The sequence below is a fragment of the Papio anubis genome, chromosome 4 (genome assembly GCF_008728515.1).
Source record: "Papio anubis isolate 15944 chromosome 4, Panubis1.0, whole genome shotgun sequence".
Lineage (NCBI taxonomy): Eukaryota > Metazoa > Chordata > Mammalia > Primates > Cercopithecidae > Papio > Papio anubis.
This window is the reverse complement of record NC_044979.1, coordinates 120,772,243-120,784,616: the sequence shown is the minus strand read 5'-3', so window position 1 is coordinate 120,784,616 and position 12,374 is coordinate 120,772,243.

Below are 12,374 nucleotides of genomic sequence, written 5' to 3'. Positions count from 1 at the left end.
TTTTTTTTTTTTTTTTTTTTTTTTTTTTTGAGACAGAGCCTTGCTCTGTCACCCAGGCTGGAGTGCAGTGGTGCAATCTCCTGCCTCAGCCTCCTGAGTTGCTGTCATTTTTATCTTCCCTTATGTAAATCAGAACCACATGAGTAGTTAACCTCAACAGGCCAGACAACTGGGATTCCTAAAAGTTCAGATGATTCAGCCAAGTAGAGTTCACAAGCCATTCCTGGGACAATGCCAAGATACTGGTCCACATGCTCACATACGTGGTCTCCTAAAATCTGCTTTCCCCGTTTTATAGCTGAGCAAGAGGCCCCAAGACATGTAGTGACTTGTCTGTGGTCACACAGCTGTGTTCACCCTCATGCTGGTGTGGTCCCAAATCTCACTCTCCCCTCATAGTACCCCAGGAAGTGTTCCTGTCTCAGGAGACAGAGGTAAGAGGCATTTGGTTTTGGTTTTTGTTTTTTTGAGACAGCGTCTTGTGCTGTAGCCCAGGCTGGAGCACAGTGACACAGTCTTGGCTCACTGCAACCTCTACCTCCCGAGCTCAAGAGATCTTCCCACTTCAGCCTCCCAAGTAGCTAGGACCACAGGTGTGTACCACCACGCCCAGCTAATTTTTGTATTTTTTGTAAACACAAGGTCTCACTGTGTTTCCCAGGTTGGTCTGGAACTCCTGAGCTCAAGTGATCCACCCACCTCAGCCTCCCCAAGTGCTGGGATTACAGGTGTGTAATCGTGCCCAGCCCATGAAGCATTTTCAAAGCAGTGGAAAGGAAATGCCCACCTCCTTTTCGTTCATGGGATCTAGGGTCGGGAAGGGCTCCTGTCCTGAGCATTGTCTTACGGGCTCGAAGTGGGCCTGTGTATCAAAGGCATATCTAGGTGGGGGAAGCGGAGTCTCTACTACTGACATTCTATAACCAGGGACCTCACAGAAGCTTGAGTTCCTCACTTGAGGATCACGGCTGTACCCCTATCCCCCAGGAGGGACTACATCAACATTCAGTCAGGACTGCTGGGGTCCTGTGGGTGATCTCATCATGCTTGTGTTTTGGGGCCAGCTGAGCAGTAAGGGCCTCACTTCTAAGAAATATGGTTTTAGTGAACCAGTGAGGACACATTCAGCTTCCTCGAGCAGGTGCATGACCTAATCTAATCATCCCCTGGCACCATGGATTGGCGCTAAGAGAATCCACACAAGAAGCCTCACGAAGAAGGTAGCATCGGAATCTGACTTGGGAAGGCGACCACCGGGAAACCGGGGATCCACGGGTCCTATCAGGGTTGCAGCTTCCCTGGTGTGTGGGAGGTCCTGGCCAAGGGAATTGGGTAAAGATGAGATGAGGGGAGGCCTGGTGAGCAGCGAGAGGGGAGCCCAGTGTGCTGGCTCTGCAGGATTCCCTAGCTGGGCCATGCTTTCCAGCAAAAATGCAACTGGAGGACAGGGTGCTGTGAGATGGTGAGACCTGCACAGGCTCAGCTGATCATGCTCCTCTTAACAGTTACAGAAACTGAAGCTCAGAAAAGGGTCATGGCTTGCTCAAGGTGGCACTGCTGGCACAGATCCTGAGTGTCCCATTCCCTGCTGCTTCCAAAGTTCTTGGGGAGCCACAGGGCAGCAGGCCCAGGTGTAGGGCCCAGAAGGGACTTGGCAGTGCACTTCCTGGTAGCTTCTCTGCCACACCCCGCATCTGAGCTATCCCCTTTTCCCCGCCAGACATGAATGTCCCAAACCACGGGCTCTTGTGGCAAACATGGTGACATTCCTGAGCTGAAAAAGTTTATTTTCTTTTCTCCACTTCCTCATTTCTACCAGATTTTCTTTATTAAGCAAATACTGATTTAATCATGTGGAAAATAGCTATGGACAGTGGCTGTGTGTAATTCTTTAAGATTCCTTGAGTGAAAGAGACAGCTTTTGGTGGAATCATGTCCAAGTGCTTCCCAGATCCTTGGTTCCCATGATCGGGACAGTTTCCCGGTTCTGACTCTGGACTCCAGCTTGGCTCCCAACCTTGGGCCACTCCCTGTGCATCTCCCAGGGGCTTCTGTCAGCCCCTGTTTTCCCAGGGGCTTCTGCCTGAGGAGGGTAAGCTTTCTGGCATGGTCTGTCCCTTTGGAACCACCATTTTCACTGGGGCAAGCCACTGAATGGTGAGAGAATCATGGGAACCAACTCCACACCTGCCAGCTGACCACATGGCCCCACAACTTTTCCATGCTCTCGGCAGATCTCTTGGCTTAAACATCATTGACCTTTATTCTGGCCTCTTCGATATTATTCGGTTTCAGATTCTGCCCACATCATGGGTCTTAGCCAAAGGTACATTAACAGGGTGGTCTAAACATGACTTTCTTGTCAGAAAGATGCAGGTGGGAATCCTGGGCTGTCACATATTACCCCAAGCTGTGTGACTGGGGACACACAATTTAGCTCAAGTTTCCCGATCGACAACATTGGCAAACATGCAGGAACTGCATCACACGGTCGAGAGAGCTGAAGCTGATAAACAAATACACTTAGCACAGCGCCCGCTGCCTAGGAAGCCCTCAGTAAAAGCTAACTAATATAATAGTGGTAATTGTTGCTATTAATAAGGGAGCTCAATTATTTTCATGCCATTTGGCACCAAAGTAGGAATGCTAGTCTGAAAATACGAGAGCTGTGGGTTCCAGTCTTGGCTATGCTGTCAACAGCTACATGGCAGGTGGCAAGCCATCCTTTCTCTGTGAGCTTCAGTCTCTTCCTTTGCAAAGTGAGGAACTTGGAGGAAGTGATCTCTAAACACCTGGTGTTCTGGAATTGAATTTTTTGATGTGAATGTTGGCCAGAGTCCCAGGAAGCAAATGGCTCTCTGAAATGGGTGATTCTGGGGAAACAATGCTGGGATTATGTACCAAGGTGAGAACAGGGTTCAAGAAAACCAGCCTTTGCTGGCAACTGGGAGGTTCTTTACCACTCCTTAGTCGGAAAGGGCAAGGTGAGGCGCAGTTCCACAGCCTGGCCACCATTCTGTCCATAGCAGGGGGCTGCTAGACAGGACATGGCCTTTGAGGGAGAAACATAGCCATCACTTTGGACTGGCTGTGACAGTAAACGTCCCAACCTCTCTCTTCTCCTGCCTCCCATCTTGTCCAGTGTTTCCCATTGTCCAGACCAACCAGAATTCTCAAAGCAAGGGAAGTTGCTGAGGCAGTGCATAGTGGGCAGCTTCTCAGGGCAGAGAGCAAGGTAGGGAGAGGGAGAAAGACATTCCGGGAGGGTCAGTGGAGGGTCTTCCCCATGCCTAAGGAGGGAGAGGCAAAGCAAACCAAACCTCAATACATCATCAGAATGGAGGTGTGTTAAGCTGCAAAAGACGACTTTGAATTAACAACACAAGTGAATATCTGAATTCAGTTTTGAGTTTGTAATTCTTCCAAGTAAAACAGAGTTTAATCTTTCTTTATACCAACTAGAGGTTTGCAGTTTTCTTTTTCCTCTCACAATATTGCAACAGTGGAAATGTGCCTCCACTTCTCTTATTTACCAAAAGTTAATCATTCATTCATTTTCCTTCCTAAATATTGCATGTGGCCAAGAAGTTTAAAGCTGCTCCAACCTTACCTTGCAATTAGCAAGCTTGTCTGAGTGTGAAGATAAAAAGACAGTCTCATATTTTAATCATTATGTTTCAACAATCCACTTTATTTCTCTCTCATAATGGCCTTAAGTGACCCAACACCAAGGAAAAAAAGAAATGTTTAAAAAATTAGGCCATATTGATGAATTGCAGATTTATTGCAAAGGGTGGTGGTTCATTAGTAATGTGGAATTTCCAGGGACTGAGATGGGACAAGCGGGGAAGATGCCAGCAGGATGAATTGGGCACCAGCATTTCCAATTAGTAATTTTATGGCCATGTGACAAATAAATCAGCTTGGGAACGCTTAGGAGATTTTGAGAATGAAGGGAGGAGAGGATGGGTTTTGAACAAAGACAGAAATGAACGGGGCCTAAATAGGACTGTACTCTTCCTCCTTAAATTCAACAACTGCTGAGGGCCCTTCTGTGCCAGGCCCTGGGCTGCATGCTGAGGAACAGGAGTGTCAGAGTCACCGCCCTTCTCAGAAGGAGCTCAGCCTCGCAGGGGAGGGAAGATGAGTAGCAAAGATGTTATGATAGGTGCACAGAGTGCTAGTGACACCGGGAACAGAGGTCCCAAATCCCAGCTAGGGTGTCAAGAAAGCTGCTGGAGAAGGCGACACCTGAGTGGAGAGCCAAAAAATGAGAAGGGGTTAGCTAGTCATTCTAGACAGAGAGATAGTGTTCAGCAGAGTCAGGGCACCATGGGCAAGGTACAAAGTTTCAGAAAATGACCTTTGGAGACGACTGAATGCTTTGGAGCCTTCTAAGCCACAGCTTGGATTTTATCCTGAAGGCATGAGGAATCACTGAAGTCTTTGAGGAGGGCATAGCAAGATTAATTTAGAAACATCGCTCTGACTACAGAATGCTTGATGGAGCAGACAGGAGCAAGAGTGGAGAAAGGAAAGCAACTATGAAGTGATGGCAAGCAACTCAAGCAAGTGAGGAGGGGGATAAGAACCACAGTTTGTCTGGTGCGAAGGAAAGAGGGTTTTCCTGGCTACCTACAAGATCGCGCTCATGCAGTCGAGTCCTGGAAAGTACCAGAAGCTGAAAATGGACACAAGCTCTCTCAGATATCTCATACAAGACTAAAAAAGAAATCAAGCACGAGTGACCATAGATAAGGTGGAATAAAGTACGGATCACGTATAATAAACTGAGAAGCCACAAGATTTCCCATCATGAAGCCAGCACATGTGAAATCAGCACAAGTGATTGTCCATATGAAATCAACACAATAATCATTATAGATGACATTGTGTTTTCGTTTATTACATTTTTTTTGCAACTACAAGGGAGCTTCTGTTGCACTCCCAATATTCCAAAGGTAACTAAGAATGGGCACTAGGTAGTACCTTTTGCCACCTCACCCCACCACATGAGCCAGAAACCCAAGAAACACTCTCGACACCTCCCTCTCTCTCATCCCCATAGCTAATCCATCACCAAAATGCTCCATCTTGTTTTGTAAAACCCAAGAGTAACTTCATCCTGTCCATTTTTCTCCTCCTCAACTGCCAACTCTCTACTTGTCCGTATGCAATTGTATCTATTTACTTCTGAGTTTCCTCTTCTGTTTCATTGTCTGTCTGCCTATGCATAAATAGCACAGTTTTATTCATAAAGACTTGCTATTATTATGTTTTCATGTATCAAAGGGCTAGCCCTCCACAAAAGCTCTTCATTTTCAGGATTTTCTGCCTATGCTAGATCATTTAATCTTCCAAATCAATGTTTAAATCTACTTGCTTAACTTCAGGGAAAAAAAAAATGGTATTTTTATTGAGATAGTAATAAATTATAAATTAAATTTAAGAAAATAGACATGCCATCCATACAAGTAGATACAAGGTACACGGATATACATTTGTCCATGTCCATTTCTGTTTTATTTACAGATTTCTTCATAAAGGTTTTGCACATTATTTTGCTAGCTTTATTCTTATTTTATTTTATTAAATTTTTGCTGTTGTAATTATATTTACTATTCCATATATCTGGTAAGAGTTTTGTTTGTATATATAAAGATTACTGATATTACCTTATAAATCATTCCATTGTTTGCAGTGGTGTTTTCTATAGTTTTGCAGGTAAACAATGCTGTCACTTACAGAGATGGTTTCATCTTTTTCTTTCCAGTTCCTATGTGTCTAATTGCATTGCTTTAATGCCACCAATATGCTGTTAAATAGTATTGCAGATTGTAGGCATCCTTGCCTCTTTTATTTTTTTCTGGAACTGCCTCTAAGTTTCCCCCATTATAAGAAGCTGGCTTTTGATAGGAGTTATGTAATTTTTCTTAAAGAAAGAATCTAGCCATATTCTTTCATTAACTTTAAAAAAAATCATGAATGAGCGTTGAATTTTATTAAATGCTCTTTTGACATCTATTGAGATGATGATAGAATTTTTCTCAGACTTTTAATATACTGAATGATATTAATAGATCACCAGTATTGAATCATTTTTTTGTTTCTAGCACAAGCATCATGTGGTCAGAATGAATTCATATTTAAATGAGATGTTGGATTCTACTTATCATTATTTCATTTAACATTTTTGCACTGATATTAATATGTGAGATTGGCCTATAATTACTTTTTCATATTACATTTGTTAAGTTTTGATATCCATGTCATACTCACATCATGTCACTGTGTTTTAAAGTTTTGTAATATTTTCTGCTGGACGCAGTGGCTCACACCTGCAATCCCAGCGCTCTGGGAGGCCAATGCGGGTGGATCACCTGAGGTCAGAAGTTCGAGACCAGCCTGGCCAACAAGGTGAAACCTCGTCTCTACTAAAAACACAAAAATTAGCTAGGCGTGGTGGTGCACACCTGTAGTCCCAGCTACTTGGGTGGCTGAGGCCAGAGAATCACTTGAACCCAGGAGGCGGAGATTGCAGTGAGCTGAGATCACACCACTGCACTCTGCCCTGGGCAACAGAGCAAGACTTCATCTCAAAAAAAAAAAAAAAAAAAAGCTCTGGAATCTTTTGGGTAGCACTGCAATTTTCTGATTTTTCATGATTTGGTAGAATTTTTTTATTAAATTACCTGGTCATGGTGCTTATTTGTAAAGAAACATTTTTACAACTTTCTCTATTTATTGTGTGGGAATTGGTCCTGATTAAACTTTCTATCTGTACTGGGGCCAGCTTTGATAAATTATATTTTACAGAAAGTAACCCATTTTATTTAAGTTGTCAAATTTATTTGCAGAACATTCTGCTCAATGTATAATCTCATTTTATCTCCTATCTTTTGATAGTTATTTTGTATCATCTCTTACTTTGTGTACTCGTACTTCATTTATTGTATTAATCTGGGTAATAGCTTGTCAGCTTTGTTACTGTTGTTTCCTAAGAACAAGATTTATATTTTCTTATTAACTCTACTGTGGGTTTTTTCCCTACATTTTAATCTGCTTTTATTGTTACTGATTTTTTTTTTTCTTTTTTCTGTCAGTTTACTTTGTTGGTCTTTTTTCTAGGTTTTTGCCTGGGCGATGTATTTTCATTTGTATTGTAATAAGTATTTACTGCTATGAATTTTAGATTTGGATGTATTGTGTTTTCATTTTTGCTATTTTCTAGAAGTTTTAATATTTAACTTTATATATTTCCCCATTGAGCCAAGATTGTTTAATAGCCAACCATTGCTTAACGAAATGATCCCTGACAGAAAGAAAAGTAAGGTGACTTCTACAACTGCCCTGGCCTGTTTAGAGAAAGTTTAATTGCTTTGAGCTTGTTTTCAAATTGTTGGAGGGCCTTTAAAAATTGTTAGTATATAATTTTTATTTTACTGTATTATGATCATAAATGCTGTTATGTTATTTTACTTTTTAGAGCTACTCAGGATTTTTGGGAGATGTTCTAAAACAGAGTCAACTTTTAAGGAAGCTCCATCTGTACTTGAAAGGAAGTATATTCTCGATAGCCTGGTTTCAGAGTACCAGGTATATCTATAAAAGTTAACCTACTGAACTTGTTAACTAGGTATTTTACATCCTTGTTAAATGTTTGATCTGTCTTAGATTGAGAAGAAGTTTCCTACTATGAATGTGTTTTAGTCTACTTTTATTTACATCTTCTCTAGTTTCATAGAAGTGATTGATCGGATACTGAATACATAGACATTTATAACTTCCTTACAAATTTAAATCTTTAGCATTATTGATATTTGTGTTTATTGTGTTTTGGTTTGTTTTGTGGGGGCTGAATTTTGCCTTTTCTGTTATCTTCTTTGTTTGGGTTCCCTTTAAGTAGATCCTGAGACAAGGATTCAGTGCAAGTGATTTATTTGGGAAGTGAAGAAAACATTGATAAGCGAAGGGGAAAGTGAGTCAGGAAAGGGTAGGAAGGTAAATGATGCATTCTAAAGCCATTTACTACTGTGGATAGCTTGTGATGGTTAATATTGAGTGTCAACTTAACTGACTTAAAGAAGGCAAAGTATTGTTCCTGGGTGTGTCTGTGAGGGTGTTGCCAAAGGAGATTAACATTTGAGTCAGTGGACTGGGAAAGGCAGACCCACCCTCAATATGGGTGGGCACAGTCTAATCCAATGCCAGTGCTGCCAGAACAAAAGCAGGTAGAAGAGCATGGAAAGACTAGACTGGTTTAGTCTTCTGGCCTACATCTTTCTCCCATACTGAATGCTTCCTGCCCTTGAACATGGGACTCGAAGTTCTTAAGCATTGGAACTCAGATTGGCTTCCTTGCTCTTCAGCTTACAGATGGCCTATTGTGGGACCTCATTTTGTGATCCTGTGAGTTAATACTCCTTAATAAACTCCTCTTTATATTACTTCTGTTCTATTAGTCCTGTCCCGCTAGAGAACTCTAATACACAGATGGAGCTTTATTCCACTTGGAAACTCTAGGTGTCAGTGTAATACACATGCCTCAGAGCTATTCCATCCAAAGGAGAGGGAGCTGGGGTATTTATATACCATCTAACCATCACTGATTGATTGGGAACTGCTCTCAGAGGATACTGATTTTTCAGCACCACTGATCAGCCCATGGGGAACAAAGAAGACTCTGAAGGCCAGAGAAAGCCACTATGCAAAGAATGAGGGGCTGGAAAGTGGAATTTGGAGCTGATGCACAGCACAGTAGAAAGAATAAAGAGATACAAGCAGGGCCCTGACACATCTGCTGTAGCTACCAAGAACATAAATTCTGCTTTCTCGCTATTTATGTTTACCTAGTATATCATTGTCTATCACTTTTATATTGAACCTTCTGAATCTCTTTGTTTTAGCTGTGTCTTATAAACAGCAGAGAGCTGAATTTTGCTTTGTTGGTCCATCCAGTAATCTTTTCCTATTATTATGTAAGTTAAGCCACTTTTATACTTATTAATCCAACCAATATTTTTGACCTTTAATATTGTTTGTTATATTTCAATATGTATTTTATATTTAAATATAATGTCTTGTAAATTTCTACTTCTAATCAAAATGGAATTACAGGAAATAGATTTTACCTCCTAGATGAAACAAAGAAAAAACAGACAAAATACATGAAACAATTTTTTTTCAGAGATTGAATGCCTGGCAATTAAGTGATTCTCTGACAGAAAGAAAACACATAGATGAGCCCTGCAACTTCCTGGCTTCTTGCTTTGGGAGAGTTTCCAGGACTAGATGCAAGCAAAGCCTGGTGGACTTCTTGAATAGAAGAGATGGAGCTGAGAGTCCAAGAAGAACAGAAGGGAAGGAGAGCTGCACAAAGTGAAAACCACAGCTCTGTAGAGGGCCCCTCTTGAATACTCAGCTGAGTCATAATCATTGAACGCACATGAGGAAATTACCTGAGGCCAGAGCAAGAACCATTCCCAAGGATTCAAGAGAAAAGAACTGGACCCTTATCCAAGGCCGAGAATAGTATCCTGTCTCCATGAGCTAGGCTGGAAAATCTTAGGTCTCATGGGACATTGGGTAGCGTATGCAAAAGGGTCTTGCCTCAGTCGTGTAGAACGATTAATCTGAAAGTTACAAACTAAGCTATAGTGAAGCATTAACTCAAAATTAATCACCAACCTAAATGTAAGATTTTTATGGAAACTTTCAGCATAATGACTTTAATAGTCATCTTTGATATCACATATACAAATAGTTCATTGTTTTTTATTACTAAATAGTATTCCACTATATAGACATATTGGTAGTTTATCCTGTCATCTCTTGATGGCCATTGGGTTGCTTCCGCTTGCTGGTTATTGCAGTCAGAGCTGCTGTGGACATTTGTGTGCAAGTCCTTGCATGGACATATGCTTTCATTTCTCCTGGGAAAAATTCCAGGAGTGAAATGGCTGGAACATACAGTAGGCATACATTTAACTTTTTTTTTTTTTTGAGACGGGGTCTCTGTTGCCCAGGCTTGAGTACAGTGGTACCATCTCGGCTCACTGCAACCTCCACCTCCCAGGTTCAATCAATCCTCCAGCCTCAGCCTCCTGAGTAGCTAGGGCCACAGGCACAAGCCACCATTCCTGGCTAATTTTTTTTTTGTAGGGACAGGGTTTCGCTATGTTGCCCAGGCTAGTCTCAAATTCTTGAGCTCAAAGTGATCCATCTGCATTGGCATCCCAAAGTGCTGGGATAACAGGCATGAGCCACTGTGCCCGGCCACATTTAACTTTTGAAGACACTGTCAGACTGTCTTCCTAAGTGGTTATACTATTTAACATTCTCACCAGCAGTGTTTGAGAGTTCCAGTTCCACCAAATCCTCATCAATATTTGGTATTGTTATCTTTTTAATTTTAGTCACTTTCATAGGTATGTTTACTAATACTTCTAAAATGTATTTTTAGTATCTGAGAAAGTTTTTCACTTTCATAATCATTTTATACTAATACTTCTATATAATACACCTATGTTCCCCATTTTTGACACTATTCATTCTGAATAGTCACAATAGTAACATTAAATTGACCCATATATTTCCCCCCTTTACTTTCTCTCAGTGTCTAATTGAATGTGATAAGCTTTTATTCCCAGTTTATCCCTATGAAGCAGTCAGCAGGCTTGTTCTATAAATTTCCCCATTCTTGATGTATCTTTGTTAGCTGTAACATTGAATCAGAACAGGCAATACTTAAATTCCATTCTGTCACCTGTATCACAATTACTTAATCTTTAGTCCAGTAAACCAATGCCTACCACCAGAACCTATGCTGATGCTTCAGTGATCTCTTGGTTATCTGAAGCTCAACAAGTTGGTTCCTCAGGAATAACTTATGGGAAGAGCAATATGTCCTGAGTTCTTGAATGCTCATAGTTGTTTTTTTAGTGACTTTAAAATAGAAGGGAAGTTCGGCTAGGGTTTCAGACACCTTCCACTTGCCCTTCCACAGCCTCCTTGCCGTGCTTTATAATGTGGGATGCTGACCTCAATGGACAGTGTCCCCTGGTCCCATTGTCTTGACTTTGATTAGGTCCAACCAAGGGAAGGCACCAGAAAAAGATTCAAGAGTGAAAATGTAGCAAGATTCAGACATTTCTTCCCTGGCCCCCGTGAGACTATGGTTTGATCAAGGGCTGTCTTAACATATACCCTCTGAAACAGCTTTCCAATCTTTCATAGTTGTGCACTTTATCTCCTATTAGACTATACTTTCCCTGAAAGCAAGGATTCCATTTAGCATCTCCCACCCCAACACATACACGTGCACACGCACTCTTGCTCATGTATTAGGAATTACATTGATTAGGTGTTAGTGATGCTTCAAGCCTCATAAACCATAACTGATAAACTTTATAAACTCCGTCTGAAAAAGCAAAAAGAAAAAGGAGCGATAAGAGAGATTTCTTACTAACTAGCCCCATGGAATATAAAATGGTCGACTCTTATTCATCCTCACTAAACGTAAACAGAACAGTGGTAATAAAAATGCACAATACATCACATAATATTCAGGTTGGAGAGGAGCAGGTGGACAAGAGGCCCCTATCATAAGTCTATAAACATTGAGAACACTTTAAGAACCATCAAAGCCAAACTGTAGATGCTCTCCCCAGCGATGCCTATGCTTTATGTCATCCATTTATTCGACAAACACATTCCGAGTATCCACTCTTCTTCACTGGAACAAAGAAGAGAAACACAGTCCTAGCCTTCTGGAACATGGGCACACAGGGCATAGCTCTGTTCTCTGCAAGACCCCTCATTCTGTCCTCCCTGGCAAGAGCAGGTTGCCACTGTAAGCAACCTTGGAGCTTCAAGGACAAAGTTATCCTTTGTTTCCTTGGTTGGTGTCATTTCCCATTTGCAGTTGAACGTGGGCGACACGATTTTTAAAAGGTGACCAAGAGGCTGTCAATAATGCTAGGAAAAAGAAGTGGCCTCTGTTGTTAAAAGGAGAACTGAAACTCAGTGAGCATCCTGAAGGCAGTTTCGTGCTCCACAGAAGGGAGGGTGCAGGTTGTAGAAGGAAGGCCAGGCTTAGCAGGCAAACAGGTAGATGACCCTAGGGAGGCAGGAGCTAGGATGCCAGCCCAAGCCAGCCTCCATGGGAGCAGTGGGAGGGGCAGGGCAGATGACTCAGGTCACTGTTGAAGGATGTGGCTCCTTTCTCGCTGGACTGCAAGCTCTTTGTGGACAGGATTGTCACTTCTGCACCGCCAAGCTCCTAGCAAAGGGATGCAAGAGAGTGGCCTAAGAAAGCTGTACCGTGATATGGATATCTACGCTTCAAATGTCTTCTCTGCCCTAGACATCATGAA